Consider the following 16,749-nt stretch of genomic DNA (forward strand, 5'->3'; position numbering starts at 1 on the left):
TTCCTCTGTCTCTTCCTTTTGTCTAACTCTTTGTGTCTATTTCTGTGTGTCAGGAAAGTCAGCTACATCTCCTGATCTTGAAAGTAATGGCCTTACGTAGAAGACGTCCTGTAGTGCCCTGCAGTGCACTGTTCCATGTTCACTGGAACCTAGCACTTCAGGGGTGTTTCCTATGTATGTTGCATATGCCCTGGTTTTGTGGCTGAGCTGCTTTTTCCTTTACTCCAGTTGTCTGCAGTGGCTCTCTTTGCCTGCTGGGAGCTATGTTTGGCCCCTCTGGTGTTAGTAGGCCAGTCTGCAGATGCCTTGGGCTTGAGCTGAGTCAGATCAGGTGCTCACCACTGATGCAGTAACACCAAACTGCAGGGTGCTTTCCCTGTGTTGTCCCCTGAGAAGGTTTCATTAGTGGGCAGGGACCTGCAATCAGACCAGTGCACTGCTGGGGCCAAAGTCTGACTGGTCACCTTTCCCTCTCCCTGGGGCAGGAGCTACTTTGGAGTGGTGCTTTTGTGTCTGCTTACACACTGCAAGGCCTACAGCACCATCCTGGATGGGTTCTAGTCAACAGCATATTTGAGGCGGCAGATCCATAATGTGCAAGGAGCCGGGGTGGGGGGTGAGTACTGTTAGCAAATTAGGTAGTAGTATACATGCTATGTGGCTTCGGACAGGTGGTCGACTATTTCGGGTGGGGGTGGGGGAGGAAATGGCGCCTGCTAACTCCTTTGTTCCTGGTGAAATCTAACCCAGGGATCTCTGCTCCTCTGGACATGCTGATTATCAGTAAATTACCCTCCCTCCCATAAGCCCCAAACTGCCACTTCTGTGCTGTATCTCTGCTGACTGTTTGTAGTGCTGGATCTTTAAGGGTGGGGACTCAGTTTCCTCTAGCCCTCCTGGCTCTCCTAGAGCAGAGCCCACTGATTTTTTAAATTCCAGGTTTTAAGGCCTGTTGGTTATAAAAACTCATGAAATTCAGCCCCTCTGTTTTTCAAAGCCAAACATTACAGGGATTTTTCTTCCCTGCTCAGGCTCCCCAGTGTGAAGGTCTGTTTCTCTCTCCATGCCTACCATGTTCCCCCCTCCTGCAGACAGACCCAATGTCCATTTAGCTCCTGAGCCTGTCTCTGCCCTTCCTAACCTCTTCATTTCGGCCTCTTCTCTATGGTTAGTTGTGGAGTTTGTTCTACCAGTCTTCAGATCATTCTCTCAATTATTTACACTGATGTGAGTGTTATCTAGTTATATCAGTGGATCTATGTGAGCTTAGGTTCCCCCTACTCTGCCATCTTCCCTAGAAGTTCCTATTGTTGTAGACTTCTAAACTTATCTCTTAGTAATCAACATAAAAAGATGTAAAATAACAAAGAAAGGAACACAATAACACTGTCAACCAACAGAAGCTAACTAACATTTATATAGTACATGACCCAACAACAGAAAAATTCACACGGAACATTCACCAAAAGAGAACATTTCCTGACTCAGAAAACAAGCCTTAAATAATTTATAAGAATTAAAATCATACAAAGTATGTTCTCTGATCATAATGGAATGAAACCAGAAATCAATACCAGAAAAATATAGTGAAATCCTTAAACACTTGGAAATTACAAATCTCACATCTAAATAATCCTTAGGTCAAAAAGGAAGTCACAAAGGAAATTAGAAAATATTTAGAACTGAGAAAGGCAGAACATATGAAGATATGAAAATACAACATATGAGAACTTATGAGATGCAGCAAAAGTAGTGCTTAGAAGGAAATTTATACTATTGCATATAATGGAATAAATTTTCTTCTACTACTTAAAATGTAAGTATTTTTATATTGGAAAGGAAGGTCTCAAATCAATAATCTAAGCTAATCTTAAAAAACTACATAAATAAGTCCAAAGTAAATTCAAAGTAAGAAATAATAAAAAACAGAAATTAATGAAATTGAACAAAGAAAATTAATAGAAAAAACTCAGTAAATGCAAAAGAAAACTCTAGCAATATTTACAAGGAAAATCAAAATACAAAAAAGAGGTTATTTCAGGTCATACAAACATTAAAAGGATATTAAAAGAATACTCACAACAACACTATGCATATAAACTCAACAATCTAGATGCAACAAACCAATTCCCTGATAGCCAAAAATGACCAAAATTCACCCAACATGAAATAGATCATTGGAATAACTATTTAAAAAAACAGTAACTATTAAAGAAATGGAATTCATAATTAGAAACTTTCCAAAAAAGAGGGCTTCAGACCCAGGTGATTTGATTGGAGAATTCTACCTAATATTTTAAAAAGAAATACCAATTCTACACAATGTCTTCCCGAATAAGAGGGAATATTTTTCATTCATTTTTTTAAAGTAATCTCTATGCCCAACGTGGGACTCCAACTCATGATCCTGAGACCAAGAGTTACATGTTCTACCAACTGAGCCAGCCAGGAGCCCTGGAATAATTTTCATTGTATTGTGTGAGGTAAGCATTAACTGGATAACAAAACCCCTAGGGAGCAATATCCCTTATGAACAGACATAAAAATCCTCAAAAGAGTATCAGCAAATTGAATCCAGCCATATATAAAAAGCATGCACCACAACCAAATGAGATTTATCTCAGAAATGCAAAGCTGGTTCACCGTTCAAAAGTAAATCAGTGTAAAATATATTAACAGTCTAAAGAAGAAAAAATTACACATGATTGTGTCAATGCTAGAATGGCATTTGACAAAATTCAGAACAAAATACAGGAAACAAAATTAGTAAAGTAAGAATAGAAGAAAACTTTCTCAGCATAATAGAGGATATCAAGAAAAACTCTGCAGCTAAAATCTTTGCTCATGATAAAAAATTGAATATTTCCCCCCTAAAATGTCCTTGCCCATCATTCCTACTGAAAGCAGAATTGGAAGTCATACTCAGTGAAAAGGGCAAGAAAAATACATTAAAAATATACAATTTGGAAAGGAAGAAATAAAACTGTCCCCACCTACAGATGATAAAACTGTATGTACAAGTCCTGAGGGATCTACCACATAACTCCTACAACTAATAAGTACATTTAGCAATGTCATAGACTACAAAGTCAAAGCACGCACACACACGTGCACAGACACGCAAATTATACTTTAATTATTTATATTACATGTCTATATACTAGCAATTAACAATTACAAACTGAAATTTTAAAAATATCATTTAAAATTGCTTCCCCCATGTGTTGTAATGAGCACTGTGTATTATATAATACTGATGAATCACAGACCCACACCCCTGAAACAAATAATACATTATATGTTAATTACCTGCACTTAAATATAAATAAGTAAATAAATAAATAAATAGCTCCTCCAAAATGAAATACTTAGGCATAAATCTAACAAAGTATGTACAAAATCTATATGCTAAAAACTAAAAAAGGGCTAATAAAATAATTAAAACCACTTCCATATCAATTCTCTCCTAACTGATCTGTAAACTTAATATAATTCCCACCAAGATAATTTTTGTACATATAGACAAATATGACATTTTGTACATATAGACAAACTTACATTAACATTTATATTCAAAGGCAAAGGACCTAGAACAGCCAAAAAAGAAGTTTTTAAAAAAGAATAAGGTTGAAGAACCAAAGCAAGTGATTTTAAGACTTACTATAAAGCTACAGTAAACAATACAGTGTGATATTGACAAAGGAATAAACAAATAGATGACTGAAACTAAATGAGAACCCAAAAATACTCCTGAACATATACGACCAACTGATTTTTTACAAAAGTGCAAAGGCAATTCAATAAATTACAGTCTTTAACAAATTGTGTTGGAATAACTCAACATTTGAACATCCATATGTACCCTCCCCCAAAACAACACTCAATTTAAACCTCACACATTATTAAAAAAAATCAAAACTCAAAATAGATTACAGATCTAACTGTAAAATGTAAAACTATAAAACATTTTAGAGAAAATCTTCATGACCTGAGGTTAGCCAAAGAATTTTTAGACATCCCATGAAATCCATGGTGCATTAAAGACATAATAAATTGGTCTTCATCAAAATGAAAACATTTTGCCTGCAAATGACACCAAGAAAATGAAAACACAAGCCACAAAGCAGGAAAAATTATTCACACCACATATCAGGCAAGTGCAAGGTCTCAAAATATACAAGTTTAAGTACAGTTCTCAAAATATATAAGAACCTCTTATAATTTAAAAATTTTTTAAAACTGAGTAAACAATTTGAAGAGATACTTCACAAAAGAAGAAATATAAATGACCGATAAATACATGAAAAGACACTCAGTATCACACTTTCAAATCACGGTCAACAAAGGACTTTTATGCAGCATACATAAAGATCTTTCAAAACTCACCAGTAAGAAAATACAATGTAATTTAAAAATGGGTAAAAGAGTTTAACAGATATATGGATTGCAAGTAAAGTACACAAAAATATGTTCAACATTATTAATTATTAGCATTAGGGAAATTCAAATTAAAACCATGATGAGGGATGCCCGGGTGGCTCAGCCAGTTAAGCCTTGGCCTTTGGCTCAGGTCAAGATCTCAGGGTCCTGGGATCAAGCCCCACCTTGGACTCCCCACTCTGCGGGGAGTCTGCTTCTCCCTCTTCCTCTGTCCCTCCCCTCCCCCTGCTCATGCTCTCACTCTCAAATGAATAAATAAAATCTTTAAAAATATATGATGAGACATCACTATATACCTATACGAAAGGCTAAAATAAATAATATTTAAAATGCCCAGTGCTGTTAAGAATGTGCAGCTACTGAAACACATTGCTGATAAGAATACACAATAATACAACCACCCTGGAATACAGTTCAGCAGTTTCATATAAAGATTAATGTACACTTACCATACTTTATATAAGTCCTGCACCCAGCTGTTTACTGAGAGAAATGAAAACTTATGTTCATAGAAAATCCTGTACAGGAATGTTTATAGAAGCTCTATTCATAATCACCAAATGTCCCTCAATGAGTGAAAAGAATAAACACTGATACAATGGAATACTACTCTGCAATAAAAACAAATGGAACCGTTGAGCTTACTACAACTTGAACAAATCTCAAATGCATTATGCTAAGGGAAAGGAGCCAGTCTCAAAGGTACATGCTACGTAATTCATTCATATAACGTTTGCAAAAAAAATAAACCTTTAAACGGTGGTTGCCAGGTGTTAGCAATGGGCAAATAGTATAAATACAAAGGGATAACACAAGGGATTTTTGGGGGGTGATGGAACTGTTCTTTATCTTGACTGTGGTGATAGTTACATGAATCTATACACTTGTTAAAATTTACATACTGTCCACCAAAAAAATGTCGATTTTTACTATATCCAACTTTAAAAATAAAATTAAACATAACAAAGATAATTAGAAAATCCGTATTTGGAAATTCAGAAAATACTCTTTTAAATAACTCTTAAGTCAAAGGAGATGTTGCGATGAAATTATAAATTTTGAAGTGAATGATAACAAAATATGGGATATACTCCAAAGCTATGATTGGAGGAAAATTCATAACCTTAGATGAATATATTAGAAAAGAAGAAAAACTCAAAACAAATGAGCTAAACATCCTTCTCAAAATGGCAGAAAACAAATATCACATAAAACCTAGAGAAATAAAAACCTAAAAAATTACGAATTAAAAGAACAGTAAGAATTAATGGAAAACAATAATAATTATGGATAAAATAACACTAAAATTACACAAAGTCTTTTACAGTATAAAAATAAAAATATAATCTGTAACTCTTCAACTGGTAAATGGATAATAATATGTGGTAAATCCATAAAATGGAATACTACTTAGCATTATAAAGGAATAAACTAATACATGAACAGCCTAATTGTATCCAAAAATCATTATGGTAAGTAAAAGAAGCCAGACACTAAAGGCTACATACTGTATGATTCCATTTATATGATAATGAGAAAAGGAGAAACTTTTCAATTTGACAAGGGGTGGGAATGGAGGAAGGAGACTGCACACAGGACATAACGAAACTTTTTAGGGTGATGGAAGTACCCTGTATCTTGATTGTGATGAGAGTTAGATGCCTATATAAATGTCATATGACTGTCAAAACTCATAGAACTATATACATAAGTGAATTTTATTGCATGTAAATTATATCTCAATAAACCTACTTAAGGAAAAACCTAATATAGAAAAATTTCTAAAAACAATATCAACGGTAAATATTTTAAGCAGATACTGCTTTTTAACTCAGAAGCACACATCTTGTGATATAATACCAGTGTAATTTCTTGGGCTTAAGTTAAGCCATGTCAACTTTTCAAATTAACTTTGCAGTTACAAGTTACAAATTTACTGGACCTAACACTACTGATAGACGGATGACATTTAAAGACCTGCATTTAAAGAGTAAATAATCGAATAGTTAGTTATCAATTTAAGTGATTGTTTATGTGTGTTTACACAAAAGCACTACTCTTATTTGTCTAGATAGCTTTGAAAGATGAGAACACTTTGCTTCTACTTTTATCTTTCATTCTTTTGGTTGAGCGGATTTAATTTCTAAGTAGTCACAATATATAAGTTTTAACTCTGGCTTATTCCAAAGACACATTACTTTTCAAAATTTGATATCTACCAGTTTCTTTTTTCTAACGTGGAATGCCATCCTTCATCTTTCTCAAGAAAAAGAAGCTAAGACTGTAACATTACAACCAAACTGATTTTTGTGATCTACTTCCAGGTGGCCTGTCACAGGCTGGCATATCCACAGAGGCCAAAGGCTGCCATTTCAAAACCTCCTCTAAGAGTTTATAAAGAATTAAAACAGCAGCACTCATTGTTACATTTCCTAACTGCACTTGCTGTGTCAGTGATCATCACATATGTCATTATGTCATAGCATTTAGAAAGTGCTTTGTGTTTATACCCGCAAGGTCCACTCTCTGACTGAGATTGATTCCAATCTTCCTGTAGTTACATATGCAATCTCAAAACCTAGGGACAATATCTTCAGCACTAAATGAAAAGCATTAACCCCAATGACACCATCTGGAGTTTTTATTTTAGGATATACTTTCAATGTCTTGAAATCTAAGCTATGTTAGCAATACTCAGATGAAAGGAATGTACTACAACTTACTCTGCTTTAGTGGAAAAGGGCACTCCATAACTACATCATCCAAAAAGACATACGCTAGTCCTATCATCTGGTTACACACTCCATTTACCAGGCCATTAAGAACAGTTAAGCTAGCCTTTTAAAAATTGTCCTATAATATCACATTGGGATATAAAAATAGATCATCATACAGGTATCTATTTCCCAATCTTTGCTGTTTAATCAAAGGAGGTTAAATTTCTGCTTCTCTACTTCTGCTGACCAAGATTTATCTAGTATGTCAAGCATACATTATGGTTTATACCAATCTGTTCTATTTTGGAGATGCCACTCCAATGTTCACTAGACTGGGAAGAAAGCCTATGAGAACTGAATAAACTAAATTTTTTTAAAAAATATATTGAACAGATTGTTTCTATTTGGATTAGCATCATTCATATATGGGATACTCAAGGTGCTTTACAATGAGGTACAAATTAGAACTATAATGAGTACTTACAAGCAACAGCTTAGCTTGTAGGGGAACTGTTTATTTAGGAAGAAAAGACTTGGCTGACATTCCAAGTTTATTCCCTCTACATTTCTCTAACAAGAGTGCAGATTTTTTAGCTTACAAAGCCATACATAACCTAACTGAAGGCAAACACCAAGGCCTTCAGTAAAGGATCTCTATGGGATTGTAACTTAAGTCTAGTCGTTTGCCCTGTAACCATGTACCAAATCAACAGAGTAGGAGATACCAATTAAGATCCTGAAATAAATTAGATCAGGCATGAAGAGTCATCAATGAGGACTGGAATTTTAATCAGTATTTAAAATATAAATTCTAGAAGTGACATTCAATTTTTTAAGCAACTGATGCTAAATGATATTAACTATAACATAACTGGTAACATTTAAAGTACAGAAAAAGATAATGGAAGTTATGTAGACTTGGTAAAAAGTAGTCTGGAGACTTTGATGGAGGTAATGTATATATGTGTGGGTACACATGCACACTAAAAATAGACATGGAGTAGTTGCTTATTTTTCTAATACTAAAAATTCAATTTTGCCATTTTCAAATGCTTAAAAGCTAGATTTTATTACCTGGAAACAACTTCTTTTAAAACCATCTCTACAAATGCGTCAGTACTTACTATGGCCCAGGTAAATACAGTGTTGAGTAAGATAGACAAGGCATATACAATCTGGCAATTACAAAATTTGTAATTACAAAATTACAAAGCTCTCTATTCACATTAGGTATAAATACTATGAGTGCTAACTGCAGGGCTACTTAGCACAATCACGAGGGGCAGAGAATATCTCATGAAGGAAGTGATGTCTAAAGGGAGCCTCAAAAGATGAATGGAACTGGCAGGAGACGTGGAGAAAAAAAGAATATTTCAAGCTGAAAGAACAGCCTTTCAAAAGAATCAAAAGTTAGAAAAAGGAATGATAGTTGAGAAACTGGTAATCACGAGTATCAATAATTAAATTTGTGTTGTTAATAAAAAATACCATTCATTGAGACCCTGCTCTATAGCACTAGACTTCTTACACATACTGCTTCTAATATTTACAGCCTTTCGATTATCATTATCCCCATTTTACAGAAGAACACATTTAAGCCTCAGAGATAGTAACTTGCCTTGTCAGGAAAAAATTTTAAATGACTTAAGATGGCCAAAAATTACTCGGTATCTCGTCTAGGGTGCCTTTCCAAGTTATCTCCACCTTTCTGCCTTTCCTTGCCTATTTTTAAATTTCAGAAATTATAGATAATGGACAGCAATCCAAATGATTATTTTCCACAGATATGCAAATGAATTTTGTCCAGTAGAGTTGTCACTGATCTGCATCCTGTATATGGAAAAAGCCAGTTTTGACTCTATTAAACAATTTTGTGTCCCACAAATATGTGTCTGTTCTTTGGATTCTCCTTGGAGCTATTGCAGTAACCAACTTCATGGTTCCCCCATTAATTAATGAGTTAAATAATACCTTTGCATATGTTCATGAGTATTTTTATGAGTCATAATTTTGCCTTTTTAAAAAATCATCCTTTAATGGCTCCAAAGCACAGTGAGTCAGAATTTGAAAGTTTGTGTGGATTCTGTTATGATTCCAAAGATAAAGTTCCTTCCTACACACAACTCACTATTTCCTCCTTTTATTCTTGAATATTAATGTTAACACAATTTTTTGTAATACCTCTTGTAAGGGTCTCACTGAATTTTTTTTTTAAAGGTTGATGTGATGAAACATACTAATAAGTCCAGCATGAGGCTACTTTACTCTCTCACTAACTTCACCTAACTGTAATTCCTGAGCCTCCTATGGAATGAAAAAGGAAAATAAAAATACCTTCTCTCATTCCAAGGCTTTTCACAGCCAGGCAACCACAAAAAGAAAGAATGAACCTACAATTCATGCCATTTAATGCTCTATCAGGCATAATTCAAGTCAAATCCCATTGGGCAAACTCTGGGATAATTAAAATGTACTAATATAATGAATAAGAGAAAGGTGGCGACCTGGGGAAGAACTTCTAAAACCCTTGCCTCCTGCTTTTGCTGATTATTCTTTTTGTTATGTTAGACTCCCTTTCTTGACCTTGTCTTTCTGAAAAAATTACAGATTGTTTCTGTTGAACAAAACTAATACCTAGTGGCAAACCTACACAATGGAAATTGGGTGGTAAATTTTATTGCAATAAAAAATACCCAACAACATAAAGGGCCACTGTTACGGTATTCATTCAATTCAAAAGGAAATTGTAAAAAAAAAAAAATTCATTTAAAAAGGAAGAAAAATCCAGCGTGCACATTTATATAAAAATGTATTTGTTTACCTGCTTGACAAAATTGACAGTATGAAGCTTCCTTTGCATGTTACAATGACATGTGTTAAAGGTATACGCTTCTTTCGAACCAAACATTTACCCTTCGCCACTGGTGAAAGGCAACAAGATCTCTTTACAAAGCCTCGTCTTTTTCAATAAATTTTGCATGAAAACATGTTACACTGGCACAAAGTTGCCTGCTGTCACATTCGAAGTGTGATAAATGTTTAATGAAAACAACACCACACAGCTTGGTGTCAGACAACAGCTATCACACAGCCCTGCTTTGATCCAAACAGACACTTAAAAGGAGTTCTAAGCACGCTCTGCACCACAGAACACTATAACCTATATGCAAATGGACTAAATTAGCATAAATGACTTCCTGCTGCATAAAGAAATAAGAGGTAAGGAAAAATATGACAGCCTCTAAGAGTATGTAACTGCTGTCAAAACTCAAGAGTCCAGCATTCCCAAATCACTTCAACATCTTCTGCCAAGCACTAGGTAGGAAAAATCTCATCAACAGAAACTTAGTGCATGAAACTCTACAACTGAAGACTCTGGAACATTGCCAGGTCAAAGCCTTAATCAACATGTATCTATAAAGTGTGATTACTACATGGTACTATATTTCTTATACACACTGCTTGTAATACTTCTAGTTTTCTTAAGTATCATTATCCTCATTTTACAGAAGAATAAATTAAGGCTCAAAGAGAATAACTTGTTCTGTAAGGAAAAAAAATTTTTAAATGATTTAAAATGAGCAGAAATTTTCTTTCCCAGAATCTAAATACCATAGCACACTTTTAAATGTGTGTGTGTGTGTGTGTGTGTGTTTGTATTTCAGAATACTACATTTTCAAAGGTAGTAATTCCTATGACCAAAAAGTATACACTGCTTCTGTTGATAAGCCTTCTGAGCTTTTAGTCTATAAAGACATATCTGAAATAGTTTTGATACAAGTAATATAACTTCTAATTACACTGCACAGTAAACTTTTTAATGAAAGATTTTATAAATAGGTAACATACAGGCTATGAAGCCCAATTTCAATCCTGTCCCAGTAGCTTCTAATGTATTTTCAGAAAGATTTAAAGACAACTGATGTAGCGGGAGTCACACGTCAGCATCAGAAATTCTATTTAAACATATTCCCTTTCCATTACCCACCAAAAAGAACTGCTTCAGTTGTCCATATATGAATTTCTATGTCCAGTGGGAAATACTTACCTCTCTCTAAGAGCACAAAGGTTTAAAAAGTTATATAAAGAAAGAAAAGAAGAAAAGTATAAACTCAAGTGTTCAAGCAAAATATTCTAGATATCCTGATTGGCACATTTCTGAAAACAACATCCATCTAATGAAAAGTCAATAAGGGAATAATAACTGAAAGCCTTTCATAATACCACATTTAAAGGAGAATGCATTCAGGAATACCAAATTAGATTCCTGATGAATCCCAAAGTTACTTAAATTAAGAAAGTATTTAATAGGCAATAACTGCTTTAAACCAAATTTTCCTGGCTGGTAATTTAAATCCTGATGGAAAATAGATTTTAAGCAAAACCATCCAAATTCTACTCTTAAGGATGGCAGTATGATTTAAAATAAAGAGCAGAATGTCACTGGTGGTATTGACATATTTCTTCACAACCAATTTTTCTTTTTTTTTTCTTTTTAAGATTTTTATTTATTTATTTGAGAGAGGAAGCATGAGCAGGGTGAGGGGCAGAGGGAGAAGCAAACTCCCCCACTGAGCAGGGAGCCCGATGCAGGGCTCGATCCCAGGATCCCAGAATCACGACCTGAGCGGAAGGCAGACGCTTAACCAACTGAGCCACCAAGGCACCCCTCACAATCGATTCTTCAAAGAAGTCTATAAAAGATGTTTTATAATAGCCAACTATACTTGATGGAGTTTGATCAAATGTTGCTGAAGAAGGCACAATATGAATATACAGAAGACTCAGATGGGGTGTATAATGTTCATAACCATCAAACCAAGCTATAATTATGAGATGTCATGACAAGTTTCATATTTCTGATTTTTGGCTCTGAGTATAAGTATGCTTAACAAAATAATGTTGTGTCCAACTTCAACATAACTACTGTTAAGAAAATTTGTTTTCATATTTTAAAAACATATTTCCAGTAAATAAATACAAATATCTAATGATATGATAAATATTTTAAATTTTAAAAATCGGGTGGGGGAAGCTAATAAAAACAAGAAAAATCTGTATCAATGTTTAAAGATAAAATAGTCTTAAAAACCAAATTTTATAAATGTAAAACATTAAAATTAACATCATTAAACCGTCTTCAAAAAATCTAAGACAAGGCTCAGTTTGTGTCTTTCTTAAATTAATCCTTCATATAGTGTTATAAGGAAAGACATCTTTTAGTCCCTACAAACTCCTAATACCTTCCCTGCTTTTATTGGGCCTTCCTTATTCAGTAGCTTAATAAAATGAAAAGATCAATTTACAACACTATAAGATATAATCATTCAAATGTTCTAGGAATTCCAAGAACTATGTTTAATTAGCTGCTGTATTTATAAGATTTTTCAGAATTATCTAATTTGGTATCTTTTTCCTCAAAAGTTTAATAAAAAAAACTTTCTTATTATTAGGCTCATTAATTTTTTCTTGCACATTCCTTTCTCTCCCACTTTTATTTTCCCAATTTATAAAATATTCCTTTACCATTATTGTTCTTACTCTTCTTACTTTGTACTTTTAAATATATGCTTTATATTCTATCAATTTTCATTTAATATTGACATTTTCAAACTAGATTGATAAAAACAAACATTGTTATAAATATAGAGGCAGAAACACATGAGTTGTTATCTTATGTGGGAAAGCAGCTACGTTATTTAGCATAACATAAGCTAAAATATTTGTTATTGGGTTGCTCAACCACAATGAACTAATATATAAGTCTAATTATATGGCTTGTGAATTTTTTTCCTTTTTCTCCACCCACTTTTTTTCAGTGGGGGTGGGGGCGTGAAATCATTTGGCAAGAGACAGCTAACAAAATGATCATAGAGATAAATTTAAGGGCTAGAAATTTTGTCATTCTTATTAAATATAATTCTAAATAAACATAAGAAATGCTGTTGTAGGAAAATGTGTGAGAAAGAGAGAGGGAGAAAAGAAAAAATAAATCTTTTACTAATCACAGATTTCTGGCCTGATCAAAGAAAAATAAGGCACAGAAATTCAGTTCTCTTTAGGTATTTTCTAGGGAAGTTTAAGCAACAGCATATCACTGATCTCAAACATTATGTCTCATCATCAATGATTATGGATTACTACAGGAATGAGGACAATGTACTGTTAAGAGTCAAGATGCTCTTGTTAGTAAATATGAATCAGAAGCCTAACTCTACCACTTACTAGCTCTGTGATTACTAGTTTTCATCTATTTGAAGGATAATAGAAGTTCCTATTCCATGAGGCTATTACGAAAACTAAATAAGATAATGCATGTCAACTGCTTAGCAAAATTCCTGACACTTAGAAAATACACTTAAAACGTTAAACACTTATTATTATGTCCACGGTAAACAAAACATTTTGTTCATACCTCATATAGACCTGATCTTATCACTACCCTACTTGGAACTTCATCAGCTTCTCACTGCCTTTAGAATTAACTCCAATCTTAACTTATAAAGTACTCCAATACTCATTTCTCACCATTATTCCTCTTCAACTCTAAATCAAGCCTCATTAGACTTTAGTTCCTCATATATGCCATACCCCCCTTGCTCGTCTCCAGGTTTTTCCACATGAAGTTCATTTTGCACATAACATTCTTTCTCACCTCTCCCTTCAATGTATAAAGACCACTTCTTCTGAAACCTTCCCCGACATGTTGACTAGTCTGGACCAAACAGCTTAATGCTCATGGAAATATCTTGCAACCACCATGTGTCAAGACTGAGGATGAAAGCCAACATGCTAAGACTGGCCTGTTGGAAGGGTAAAAAAGTACCCAGATCTGCTTACCTCTAAACTCTTTGTTTTATTAGCAATAAATGTGCTCATGGTGGCACTGGATGGCACAGTCAGTTAAGCCTCCAACCCTTGTTTTGGCTCAGGCCATGATCGCAGGGTCATGAGATCAAGCCCCGTGTCGGGCTCCGTGCTGAGTGGAGTTTCTCTCTCCCTCCCCCTTTGCCCGTCCTCCCCGCTCTCTCTCTAAAATAAATAAATAAATCTTAAAAAAAAAAAAAAAAAAAAGGTGCTCAAGGTTTAAGCCAGAAGCTGACAAACTACAACCTGTGGGCCAAATCTGCCAATTGCTCATTTTTGTAAATAAAGTTTTACTGCCATATAGCCATATCATTCATTTACATTACCTATGGCTGCCTTGGTGTTAAAAGGACATAGTTCAGTAGTTGCAACAGAGACATATGGTCTAAAAAGCCTAAATTATTTGCTATGCAGCCCTTTACAAAGAAGTCTGCTGTCCCTGGTTTAAGCTACTATGGTTTAGGTTTTGTTACTTATGGCCAAAAGCATTCTAACTCATACACTGTTTCCATAGCTTCCTAGTGAAACATTCATCTGATTTCACTGTAATTACTTACAATCTTCCCCTCTATCTATGCTTATTTTGCCATCTGCATAAACTCTCCAAGTAGGACTGACTTACTATTACCACACTATTACCAAAATAGTACTTCACAAATAGAAGGCTTTTAAATATTGCTGACCAAACAAGTGAGCAAATGAATGAATGAATGTATCTGATCAATAACCAATCAATATTTATCAACAACTAAAATGTACATTAGGTACTCTAAGTGATACAAAAGAGTATAAGATATATTCTCTGCCCCGAATGGCTTAAGAAATCATGTCTAAGAAATAAACACATAAGCTTTAAAAAAAAATTATTTCTGAAGCAAAGCAGGGTATATCTGTACATATATAAATATTATCATTAAATGTGTACACTGACCCCCCCAAAAAAATTCCTGATTTTAGACCATACCAAAAGAAAAGAATCTGGATGTCCTCGGCACTAACCAGAAGAGACACTATCCAGATATAACAGCACATTATACTATGGTCCATTAAAACCATGGAAATTACTGAATCAAGCTACTCAACAGCTTTTTGACATTGGTTCCCTGAGCCCTTCAACTGACACCTCTTGTTTTGACTTTGTTCATCCCCTTTGTTGACATTTAAAAAATAGTGATGAATACAACATTATTACCTTGTAAATCTGTCATCCAGAATTCAGTCCCTCAAACATAATCGCCACTGAGTTTAACCTGTAAAGCTGGCCCAAACTTTCAAGACTGATGTCATCATATGAGACTCTTCCCTGAAACCACCCAACCTCCCTTTTTTATCCATGCACTCTTTTTTCTTAACTTTAAAATCTCCAAAATAATGCTTTATGTAATATTAATTTTATACAACTGTGTAACTATTCTGGTTAGGTGGAAAGCAAAAATTTAATGACTACCAGAAAGCATAGTCACTCTTTTCATAGGCATGTAACATCTAAAGAGTAAACCAAAAGAAAAAGAGAACAAAAAAAGAACAAGAAGCAAGGGAGTTCCTTGACTGACGTAATTTATTCATCCTCTTGGTCCATATTTTCCAGTCTCAAAAAACTACTCTCTATCCTCTCCTCAAATCTATCATCCTCCTGACTTTCTCCTCTCTCAATAGATTTCTCTCATATCCTCTCTGATCTTAATTTCACTCTACCACTCTAGCTAACTCAGCCTCCCTATCCTTATGGCCAGATAGCCAACCCCGTCTCCTCTCCTATAATATTCAACAATTCTTAAAACTAGAAAAAAACAGAACTCAGAATTTTGCAGACCACAACTGCTCTCTGTGCATTAAAAGTTGTGAGTTGAACAGGAAAAAGAAAGTCATATAATAATATTATCCTCTTCTAAAATCCACCAGAAATTTATCATTTCAAAGAATCTGTTCATATAATATCACTGTAAATCTGGAAATAAAAAATAAACACACAGACAATTGTGAAAAAGAATGGAATGAGAGATGGATGAGTTCCATATCCTTTAATAAATTTAATTCTTCATAGAATCAAGATCTCAAGGAACTATATTTAAGATCCTGACAAGCTCCCTGACTTAACACTGAGAACTGATACATTACAGATAAACACTTTTGTACTGAAGTATTACAGTGGGTATACATGGGGTATTGAAAGACTCACAAAGGGGGATAAATTCCAAGATGTTTTACTTCATATAATAAAAGAGCCCAATGCCAATTTTGGGTAAAACAAACAAGAAGCTATAATTCAAACTACAAACCAAGACTTTGTTTCATTTTAACATTTTCTAATTTAACAAAGAGTTATGAATGGATTTCAACCTCCAACTGGACAAAGTTAGACTAATTGTTTCAATAATACCAATTCCAGAAAAAATAAATCCTGGGTCTCACACACACACCCCTTACCAGTGGCCAAGTCCTATTCCATATAGAAAGAGGCCTAACCAAGAAACAACAATTGCTGGAGAGGATGTGGAGAAAGGGGATCCCTCCTACATTGTTGGTGGGAATGCAAGTTGGTACAGCCACTCTGGAAAACAGTGTGGAGGTCCCTTAAAATAGCATCTTGACCCTTTTGCCTCTGTAACTCCTTTGGAGAGAAGGCAAACAGAGGATGACCGAGCTTAGCAAAGAAAGGGGCTGAAGGCAATTTCTGCCAGAAGCCTTATAGACTGGTTCACTATGAGGGGCAGCATTAGGAGA

General features: G+C 34.5%; 1 protein-coding gene across 1 annotated transcript in view; it reads right to left on the bottom strand.

Moving 5' to 3' along the window:
• The window catches only part of RSRC1 (arginine and serine rich coiled-coil 1), a gene marked incomplete in the record, with an annotated part of 403,667 nt that overhangs the window by 282,604 nt on the left and 104,314 nt on the right, over positions 1–16,749 (bottom strand).

This window comes from Ursus maritimus, unplaced genomic scaffold (assembly GCF_017311325.1).
Source record: "Ursus maritimus isolate PB19 unplaced genomic scaffold, ASM1731132v1 scaffold_20, whole genome shotgun sequence".
Lineage (NCBI taxonomy): Eukaryota > Metazoa > Chordata > Mammalia > Carnivora > Ursidae > Ursus > Ursus maritimus.